The sequence below is a fragment of the Nycticebus coucang genome, chromosome 8 (assembly GCF_027406575.1).
Source record: "Nycticebus coucang isolate mNycCou1 chromosome 8, mNycCou1.pri, whole genome shotgun sequence".
Classification (NCBI taxonomy): Eukaryota; Metazoa; Chordata; class Mammalia; order Primates; family Lorisidae; genus Nycticebus; species Nycticebus coucang.
The window spans coordinates 92,782,280-92,792,873 of record NC_069787.1 but is presented as its reverse complement, the minus strand read 5'-3'; the positions used below and the strand labels follow the sequence as shown (position 1 = coordinate 92,792,873).

The following is a 10,594-nucleotide window of genomic DNA, read 5'->3' as shown; positions in this document are numbered from 1 at the left end:
ATAGGCACCAGCCACAACACCTAGGCTATTTTTTAGAGACGTGGTCTCACTCTTGCTCAGGCTGGTCTCAAACTTCTGAGCTCAAGCGGGCCACCTGCCTTGGCCTCACAGAGTGCTAGGATTACAGGCTTGAGCCACAACATCCAGCCAATTATGCTTATTTTAAACGACAATTCAAACTATGAAATACTCTTAGCTTTCTTCCCTCAAATATTGGTAAGATTTGTTTTCTCTCTCCCAGTCTCTGCTATGATATCATCTCAGATTCCCAAACCATGTGTGTATTTTTTCTTTCTTTTCTTTCCTTCTGGAGACAGAATCTCACTTTCTTGTTCTCAGTAGAGTGCCAGGGCATCACAGATCACAGCAACCTCAAACTCTTGGGCTCAAATGATTCTCTTGCCTCAGCCTCTTGCCCCCGCCACAACACCCGGCTGGTCTCGAACTCATGAGCTCACACAATCCATCCATCTCGGCCTCCCAGAGTGCTAGGATTTCAGGCCTGAGCCACCACACCCGGCCTTGTATATATATTTTTTCTTTCTTTCTTTTTTTTTTTTTTTTATTTTTTGAGACAGAGCCTCAAGCTGTCACCCTGGATAGAGTGCTGTGGCATTACAGCTCACAGCAACCTCCAACTCCTGGGCTTAAGCAATTGTCTTGCCTCAGTCTCCCAAGTAGCTGGGACTACAGGCACCTGCCACAATGCCTGGCTATTTTTAGAGATGGGATCTCACTCTGGCTCAGGCTGGTCTCCAACCTGTTAGCTCAAAGCAATCCACTCACCTCCCAGAGTGCTAGGATTATAGGCATGAGCCATCATACCCAGCCATAAGATTTCTTCATCATGGCTTGGCGCCTGTAGCTCATCAGCGAGGGTGCCAGCCACACACACCAGAACTGGCAGGTTCGAATCCAGCCCGGACCTACCAAACAACAATGACAACTATAACCAAAAAATAGCCAGGCATTGTAGCAGGCGCCTGTAGTCCCAGCTACTTGGGAGGCTGAGGCAAGAGAATCTCTTAAGCCTTAAGAGTTTGAGGTTGCTGTGAGCTATGACACCATAGCACTCTACCCGGGTGACATAGTGAGACTGTCTCAAAAAAAAAAAAAAAAAGATTTCTTCATCATAACGACAAAACCAATATCATACCTTAAAAAGGCAATAAATTCTTAATATCTTTTTTTGTTTTGTAGAGACAGAGTTTCACTGTATTGCCCTCGGTAGAGTGCCGTGGCGTCACACAGCTCACAGCAACCTCCAACTCCTGGGCTTAGGCAATTCTCCTGCCTCAGCCTCCCAAGTAGCTGGGACTACAGGCGCCTGCCACAACGCCCGGCTATTTTTTTGTTGCAGTTTGGCCGGAGCTGGGCTTGAACCCGCCACCCTCGGTATGTGGGGCCAGCGCCCTGCTCACTGAGCCACAGGCTCCGCCCGCGTAATTCCTAGCTATAGATAAACTCCCGAGTAAATTTAAATTGAATCCCTGTCCTTAAGATACCTTAAGTTTGGTATCTTCTTGCAACATAAAAACAAGAATATTCATTCAAAGCCTGTAGTTAAATTTTCGGCTACAAACTGCAAAGATAGGGGAATTTGGGGCATCACATTTTGGTGTAATCATTAAACACTAATTATAAAATTAGTTACTCTGTGGGCGGTGCCTGTGGCTCAAAGAGTAGGGCGCCGGTCCCATATGCTGGAGGTGGCGGGTTCAAACCTAGCACCGGCCAAAAACCAAAAAAAAAAAAAAAAACAAAATTAGTTACTCTGGCCTGCCACAGTGGCTCACACCTGTAATCCTAGCACTCAGGGAGGCTGAAGCGGTTAGATTGCTTGAGGGCAGGTGTTTGAGACCAGCCTGAGCCAGAGCAAGACCCCAACTCTAAAAATAGCTGGGCGGCTCGGTGCTTGTGGCTCAAGTGGCTAAGGCGCCAGCCACATACACTTGAGCTGGTGGGTTCGAATCCAGCCCAGGTCTGCCAAACAACAATGATGGCTGCAACCAAAAAATGACCAGGTATTGTGGACCAGCTACTTGGGAGGTGGAGGCAGGAGAATCGCTTGAGTCCAGGAGTTGGAGGTTGCTGTGAGCTCTGATGCCACCGCACTCTACCCAGGGCAACAGCTTGAGTCTCTGTCTCAAAAATAAATAAATAAATAAATAAAAACAGCTGGGCGTTATGGCAGGCATCTGTAGTCCCAGCAAATCAGGAGACTGAGGCAAGAGGATAGCTTAATCCCAAGAATGTGAGGTTGCTGTGAGCTGTGATGACGCCAAGGCATTCTACCCAAGGCAACAGAATGAGACTCTTTCAAAACAAACAAACAAACAGATTTAAACTTCACTGTTCTCTTTTTTTTTTGTAGAGACAGAGTTTCACTTTATTGCCTCGGTAGAGTGCCGTGGCGTCACACAGCTCACAGCAACCTCCAACTCCTGGGCTTAGGCAATTCTCCTGCCTCAGCCTCCCGAGTAGCTGGGACTACAGGCGTCCGCCACAACGCCCGGCTATTTTTTGGTTGCAGTTTAGCCGGGGCTGGGTTTGAACCCGTAACCCTCAGCATATGGGGCCGGCGCCCTGCTCACTGAGCCACAGGCGCCACCCCACTGTTCTCTTTTTTCTTTTTTTTTATTATTATTTTTTTATTGTTGGGGATTCATTGAGGGTACAATAAGCCTGGTTACACTGATTGCAATTGTTAGGTAAAGTCCCTCTTGCAATCATGTCTTGCCCCCATAAAGTGTGACACACACCAAGGCCCCACCCTCCTCCCTCCATCCCTCTTTCTGTTCCCCCCCATAACCATAATTGTCATTAATTGTCCTCATATCAAAATTGAGTACATAGGATTCATGCTTCTCCATTCTTGTGATGCTTTACTAAGAATAATGTCTTCCACTTCCATCCAGGTTAATACGAAGGATGTAAAGTTTCCATTTTTTTTAATGGCTGAATAGTATTCCATGGTATACATATACCACAGCTTGTTTTTTTTTTGTTTTTTTTTTTGTGGTTTTTGGCCGAGGCTGGGTTTGAACCAACCACCTCCAGCATATGGGACTGGCGCCCTATCCCTTTGAGCCACAGGCGCCACCCCATATACCACAGCTTGTTAATCCATTCCTGGGTGGGTGGGCATTTAGGCTGTTTCCACATTTTGGCGATTGTAAATTGAGCTGCAATAAACAGTCTAGTACAAGTGTCCTTATGATAAAAGGATTTCTTTCCCTCTGGGTAGATGCCCAGTAATGGGATTGCAGGATCAAATGGGAGGTCTAGCTTGAGTGCTTTGAGGTTTCTCCAGACTTCCTTCCAGAAAGGTTGTACTAGTTTGCAGTCCCACCAGCAGTGTAAAAGTGTTCCCTTCTTTCCACATCCACGCCAGCATCTGCAGTTTTGAGATTTTGTGATGTGGGCCATTCTCACTGGGGTTAGATGATATCTCAGGGTGGTTTTGATTTGCATTTCTCTAATATATAGAGATGATGAACATTTTTTCATGTGTTTGTTAGCCATTCGTCTGTCGTCTTTAGAGAAAGTTCTATTCATGTCTCTTGCCCATTGATATATGGGATTGTTGGCTTTTTTCATGTGGATTAATTTGAGTTCTCTATAGATCCTAGTTATCAAGCTTTTGTCTGATTGAAAATATGCAAATATCCTTTCCCATTGTGTAGGTTGTCTCTTTGCTTTGGTTATTGTCTCCTTAGCTGTACAGAAGCTTTTCAGTTTAATGAGGTCCCATTTGTTTATTTTTGTTGTTGTTGCAATTGCCATGGCAGTCTTCTTCACGAAGTCTTTCCCCAGGCCAATATCTTCCAGTGTTTTTCCTATGCTTTCTTGAAGGATTTTTATTGTTCATGCCTTAAATTTAAGTCCTTTATCCATCTTGAATCAATTTTTGTGAGTGGGGAAAGGTGTGGGTCCAGTTTCAGTCTTTTACATGTAGACATCCAGTTCTCCCAACACCATTTATTGAATAGGGAGTCTTTCCCCCAAGGTATGTTCTTGTTTGGTTTATCAAAGATTAGGTGGTTGTAAAATGTCCCACTGTTCTCTTAATACAAGGAAATCATTGACCAGGCAGTAGTCATTTGGTGCCAGTCCTTTTGCTTTGGGTCTGAGAGAGAAATGGAATTCTACTTTTAAGCACCAGAGGACAGCATTGTATTTCCTTCTCTGTAGGGCTTACTACTTTTCACAGAGCTCTGTAATCACGTAATCACCAACCCTTCCTTCCTTCTTTCCTTTTTTTTTTTTTCTTTTACTGCACACTGTACACATGAGGACCAACCCATTTCTTTATCTTTTTTTTTTTTTCCCGCAGTTTTTGGCTGAGGCTGGGTTTGAACCCCCCCACCTCCAGTATATGGGGCCGGTGCCCAACTCTTTGAGCCACAGGTGCTGCCCACAGACAAACCCATTTCTTTCAGAGGTGACATTTTTATCTTTCGTCTAAGGATCTAAGGCTCAGTCCCAAATTATTTTTACCTGAATTATAATGGATAAAAAACACATTTTTCAAAACAATTCTATGATTTTTTTTTTTGAGACAGAGCCTCAAATTGTCAGCCTGGGTAGAGTACCATTGCGTTGGCATAACAGCTCACAGCAACTTCAAACTCTTGGGCTTAAGCGATATTCTTTTTTTTTTTTGAGACAGAGCCTCAAGCTGTCACCCTGGGTAGAGTGCTGTGGCATCTTAGCTCACAGCAACCTCCAACTCCTGGGCTTAAGCGATATTCTTGACTCAGCCTCCCAAGTAGCTGGGTCTACAGGCGCCCGCCATAACGCCCAGCTATTTTTTGGTTGCAGTTGTCGTTGTTTAGCAGGCCTGGGCCATGTTCTAACCCACGGTGTGTGTGGCTGGCTCCCTACTCACTGAGCTACAGATGCCAAGCCTAGTTTTTCTATTTTTAGTAGAGACAGAATCCCATTCTTGTTCAGGCTGGTCTCCAACTCTTGACCTCAGGCAATCCTGCCTATCAGAGTGCTGGACTGCAGGGGAGAACCACCGCATCCTGCCCAAATTTTAAAACTTGATAATGTTCAATTTCTTCATATTTTTATTTTATACATAATGCTTTTGGTGACGTGTCTCAGGAATCTTTGCCTAATCCTAGGTCGTTGAGATTTTCTCCTGTTTATTTTACAAGTTTTTTTTTTTTTGTGGTTTTTGGCCGGGGCTGGGTTTGAACCCACCACCTCTGGCATATGGGACCGGTGCCCTACTCCTTGAGCCACAGGTGCCGCCCTATTTTACAAGTTTTAAAAGTTTTTTTTTTTTTTTTGTATTTTTTTTGTTTTTTGATACAGAGTCTTACTTTGTCACCCCAGTGCCCTAGCATCATAGCTCACAGCAACCTCAAACTCCTGGGCTTAAGCGATTGTCTTGCCTCAGCCTCCCAAGCAGCTGCGACTGTTAAGGGGTGAGATAAGGACCACCGACTCAAATTAGAATTTCAAAAAGAAGTCTTTTATTTTATTTTATTTTATTTTTTTACTCAGGCTGTTGCCTTGGGTAGAGTGCTGTAGCATCACAAATCACAGCAATTTCCAACTCCTGGACTCAAGCCATTCTCCTGCCTCCACCTCCCAAGCAGCTGGGAATACAGGCGCCAGCCACAATGCCCAGCTATTTTTTGGTTGAAGCTGTCATTGTTGTTTGGCAGGCCTGGGCTGGATTTGAACCTGCCAGCTCAGGTGTATGTGGCTGGCGCCTTAGCCACTTGAGCCATAGGTGCCGAGCCAGGAGTCTTTTATTTTTTATTTATTAGTTTTTTTTGCAGTTTTGGCCGGGGTCAGGTTTGAACCCGCCACCCCCGGTATATGGGGCTGGTGCCCTACTCTTTGAGCCACAGGCCCAAAAGAGTCTTTTATTAACCAGGGGCCTGTCTCAGCAAAGTCTAAAGCAGACTAAGTGAGAGAGCATTGAGGGGTCTGAAGTTGGGGTTTTTCTAGTCTGAAAGTTGGCAAACGGCCAAACAGGTGGGCTGAAAGTTAGCAATTAGAAGCAAAAAGCAAGTTGGCACAAGAAGCAAAAAGCAAGCATGGGGTCATGATGACCCCTTTTACAGAAGCGAACCTTGCAATTTAGCTGTTTAGCCAATAGGTAACATAAGGGCAGTCAGATAACAATAAGGTAACATAATGCAGATCTAGCAACTAATGGATAAGCAAAACAATTTGTTACAGCACTTAGCTCTTTAACTTTCATCATGAAAGTACTTGGCCCGTTTGTTCTTATCTTGTCCTGTTCCGGACCGATCTAAGAATAATGGTGCCTGTCATCATTTCCGAGTTATGGTATTCTCATCTTTTTGTCCTACACAGCCCCCCTGGTGCACATTGGTGGCAGGTGGTATCCATCTTATGAGGGTGATGAGGCAGCTGGTACCCAGGAGGCTGCTAGAACGCATCTCAGGATTACAGGCACCCACCACAACACCCAGTTATTTTTAGAGATGTGGTGTCCTTCTGGCTCAGGCTGGTCTCAAACCTATGAGCTCAGGCAATCCACCTGCCTCGGTTTCCCAAGTGCTGGGATTATAGACATGAGCCACAGTACCTGGCCCGAAACCTCATGCTTTTTTTTTTCCTTTCTTTTTTTAATATGCTTCAAAAAAAGCTGAAGCCTCGTACTCTGGAGTTCAAGTGATCCCCTTGTCTTACCCCAAATAGCTGAGACTACAGTTGCCTGCCATCAAGCTTGGATAATTTTTTCTATTTTTATTTTATTTTATTTATTTTTTGCAGTTTTTGGCTGGGGCCGGGTTTGAACCTGCCACTTCCGGTTTATGGGGCTGGTGCCCTACTCCTTTTTTTTTTGGTAATCAAAAATGTTTTAATGATTAATGTTGAGACACTATTTAACAGTGTGGGTATATCCAGATGAGCTAAGCACACTTTGACAGCACACTATAGAATGTTACAGTTTCTGTACTGAAATATGTAAAGACATCTGCAAATTAGTACCTAGGAATGAAGACATACATTTATAAATATACACATTCTAGGTTTGATAAGGTAAATGTAAACAGATGTCAAGACTCCTTTCAAACAGAAAACCCACAAGACTAATAGGAGAACCACTGGCTCCCTGTAATATGAATGTGCAAAATTAAAGCATGGTAAACTGATATTTACATAAATATCAAACCAACAATTAGTTTATACATTGTCAATGACCTTCTAAGATGCGTGATGAGTGGTTCGATAAACGTATTTTTACCCCAACAGAGAAGGTATTCAGAGGCTAAATCCTGACGCTTTAAAATGACACACATAATAGTCCACATCTGTTTGACCACTGCCTCAAGTGTGAGAGACATGATTTTATGATAAGCAGTCTGCAGTCTGTTATTTTTAAAGAAGACATTCTAAACAAATTTTTAGATTCTAAGCAGAAAAAAATTACAGGTACTATTGGATTTACATGAAACAAGTTAACTCTATCCGATTTATCAGTTCTCTTATGCTGTAGCTCTCTGTTTAATTTTACCTTAAAATTTTCTTTTTCTTTCTTTTTTTTTTTGAGATAGAGTCTCACTTTGTTGCCCTTGGTAGAGCTCTATGGCGTCATAACTCACAGCAACCTCCAACTCTTGGACTCAAGAGATCCTCTTGCCTCAGCCTCCCAAATAGCTGTGACTATAGGCACCTGCCACAACGCCCGGCTATTTTTTAGAGATGGGGGTCTCACTCTTGTTCAGGCTGGTCTCAACTCCTGAGCTCAAGCAATCCATCTGTCTCAGTCTCTCAAAGTACTAGGATTATAGGTGTGAGCCACCGTGCCCAGCCTTACTTTAATATTTTTTAAGATTCTTTATCTCCCCTTTGTTAATTTTGGTAAACTAGGCACATTTTAAAAGGAAGTTTGTGTCAAAACAGACAGCGGTACAGAAATCAGTTCAAAATTGGACGCTGGAAACCAGTTTCTCACTGCCTATGTATCTGATACTGTCAAATGATAAGGATTCAATCTCTTCTGAAAAGTATACATCTTCTCTTGCACTGGTGGAAAGCAAAACAGACTTTTTGTTTTCTGTATAAAAACACTTAGCACTTGGAGAGAAATTAAAAAATGGCCTACTCACTCTACACTCTTCCTAAAATCTTGAGGACAAAAAATATATATTTAAGTTTCATCAAGATTGCTTTAGAGCCCTCTCCTCCTTTTACATTATTAATAGTGGCACTCAAAATAAAAAAATAAGATCTGTTAAAAAGTTAAACTGACTGTTCCACTAGATTTGAGTCAGCCTGATTCAAAGCCAATATTACAAAACTGAAGGTGCCGTTTCTGATTTCACATCTACAAGTCACTTGAAATTATATGTCACATGCTAGTTTCACAAATCACGGTCTTTGATTTTTCTTTTTTGGCCGGGGCTAGGTTTGAACCTACCACCTCCAGCATATGGGACTGGCACCCTACTCCTTGAGCCATAGGCGCCACCCACGTCTTTGATTTTTCTTTTTCTTTTTTTTTTTGTAGAGACAGAGTCTCACTTTATGGCCCTCGGTAGAGTGCCGTGGCCTCACATAGCTCACAGCAACCTCCAACTCCTGGGCTTAAGCGATTCTCTTGCCTCAGCCTCCCGAGTAGCTGGGACCACAGGCGCCCGCCACAATGCCCGGCTATTTTTTGGTTGCAGTTTGGCCGGGGCAGGGCTTGAACCCGTCACCCTCGGTATATGGGGCCGGCGCCCTACCAACTGAGCCACAGGCACCGCCCCGTCTTTGATTTTTCTAAACAGAGTTATCACAAGTGAATACAAACTTGAAACATACCCTAATTTAAATTAATAAGCTTTGGGCCCTGCTTTTTAAATTTTAAGGCATGTGTGTTTCTCTACTGTAACAACATTGTACAAATTTACATTTGTAAATTTACATTTACAATCACATGCATGATCTACAGTAAAAAAAAAAAGTTTGGATTACAGTGTTTTTAAATTGTGAATCACAATTCAGCACCTATCATGTTGTAACTAATAAGGCAACAGCAGTGTTGTATACTACAACAATACTCCCTTTCCACAGTCTAGCGCAGGGTGGAGGTTGATAAGAGCCCAGAAATGTTAGAAATCTTAATCTACTTGTATAATCCATATACGTTTTCTTTTTTTTTTTTTTTTTTAGAGACAGAGTCTCACTGTACCGCCCTTGGTAGAGTGCCGTGGCGTCACACGGCTCACAGCAACCTCTAACTCTTGGGCTTACGCGATTCTCTTGCCTCAGCCTCCTGAGTAGCTGGGACTACAGGCGCCCGCCACAACGCCCGGCTATTTTTTTTTTTTTTTTTTTGTTGTTGTTGCAGTTTGGCCGGGGCCGGGTTTGAACCCGCCACCCTCGGCATATGGGGCCGGCGCCCTACTCACTGAGCCACAGGCGCGGCCCCGTATACGTTTTCTAAGGGTTTTGAACTGATGAAAGGGGTCCTACATGAGTCACACTAGTGTAGGCTGGACTAGTTACAGCAGCTGTTAACGAGCATCGGGCACAACTCATATTGTGCTTACAATCAGATGACGTGGTTTGGAGGTTTTCAACTCTTGGATTTCAATCCTTCCTCGGCTTCCTTGGCTTCACATTGTTTTCCAGGTAAGGAAAGCTGTTGGTGTGTCCATTCGCAGCAGCCATGGACCCGTTCTGGTGGTCCTTCAGGTGGTCTTTCCTCCAGGAGGCCCCCTTCCTATTGTAGGTCTGAATATAGAAGTTTGTGAAGAGAGCAATCAGGGAAATCATGTATCCGATCTGGAAATACAACCAACCGAGAGGGAATGTGCATGGCCAGATGACCCCACAGCTGGTCTGGACGATTGTCAGCACAAACTGAAGCAGCTGCCCCTGAGTGATGTACTTCTTCCACCACAGGTACGGGCACATGGAAGGGACTGAAGACAGGCAGTAAGAGTACATGAGGACGTGGATGAAGCTGTTCAGGGTGGCACCAAAATAAGAGTGGCCACAGGGGACCCAGTTCATCACAAACCACCAGATGTTTAGCATGGAGGCACGGTGGTAGACGTGCAGCACTGTGATCTGGTGGTTGTTCTTATGCAGGATGAAGAAGAAGATGTCCATAAATTCAATCAGTTTGGAGAAGTAGTATCACCAGTGGACACGGATGATCTTCGTATCTGATTCTCCTGCGCTGCGTGTTCCCTGACAGAAGAAGTTGTATCTGCCTTCCCATACTCCTGTTACTAACTCACAGAACATAAAGAGAGACAGCAGCGTGAGTCCAAGGTTATACACCACTAAAATACCCCGGCAAGAGAACGGCTGTCTATTCTTCATGCATTTTGGTTCCAGCCATACAATTAGTAAATATATGAGGGAACTGATAAATGTAGGTATGTAATTGTCCAGAAGAAACCATCCTTTTATTCTGGTATCTCAGGTACCTAGCAATGCTTTGAAATAGGGACTAAGTGATGCATCAAAATTTTCCATTTTAAAACCGCTTGGCCCGAGGGGTAGGAGCAGTTTTGAGGAGCGACGGCGGCAGCAGCAGAAGTGCCCGTGGCCGGCCAGGCAGGGGAGGATGTAGGAGGGAGGCGCCAGTAGCAAGGAGCCG

The 10,594-nt window shown here is 44.1% G+C and overlaps 1 pseudogene across 1 annotated transcript; it reads right to left on the bottom strand.

The window, feature by feature from the left end:
- Positions 1–9,425: 9,425 nt before the first annotated feature.
- LOC128592533 (elongation of very long chain fatty acids protein 5-like) lies at positions 9,426–10,470 on the bottom strand (annotated as a pseudogene). Its single transcript, XR_008381910.1, has one exon. The product of XR_008381910.1 is annotated as an elongation of very long chain fatty acids protein 5-like (transcript).
- Between the last annotated feature and the right edge of the window lie 124 nt (positions 10,471–10,594).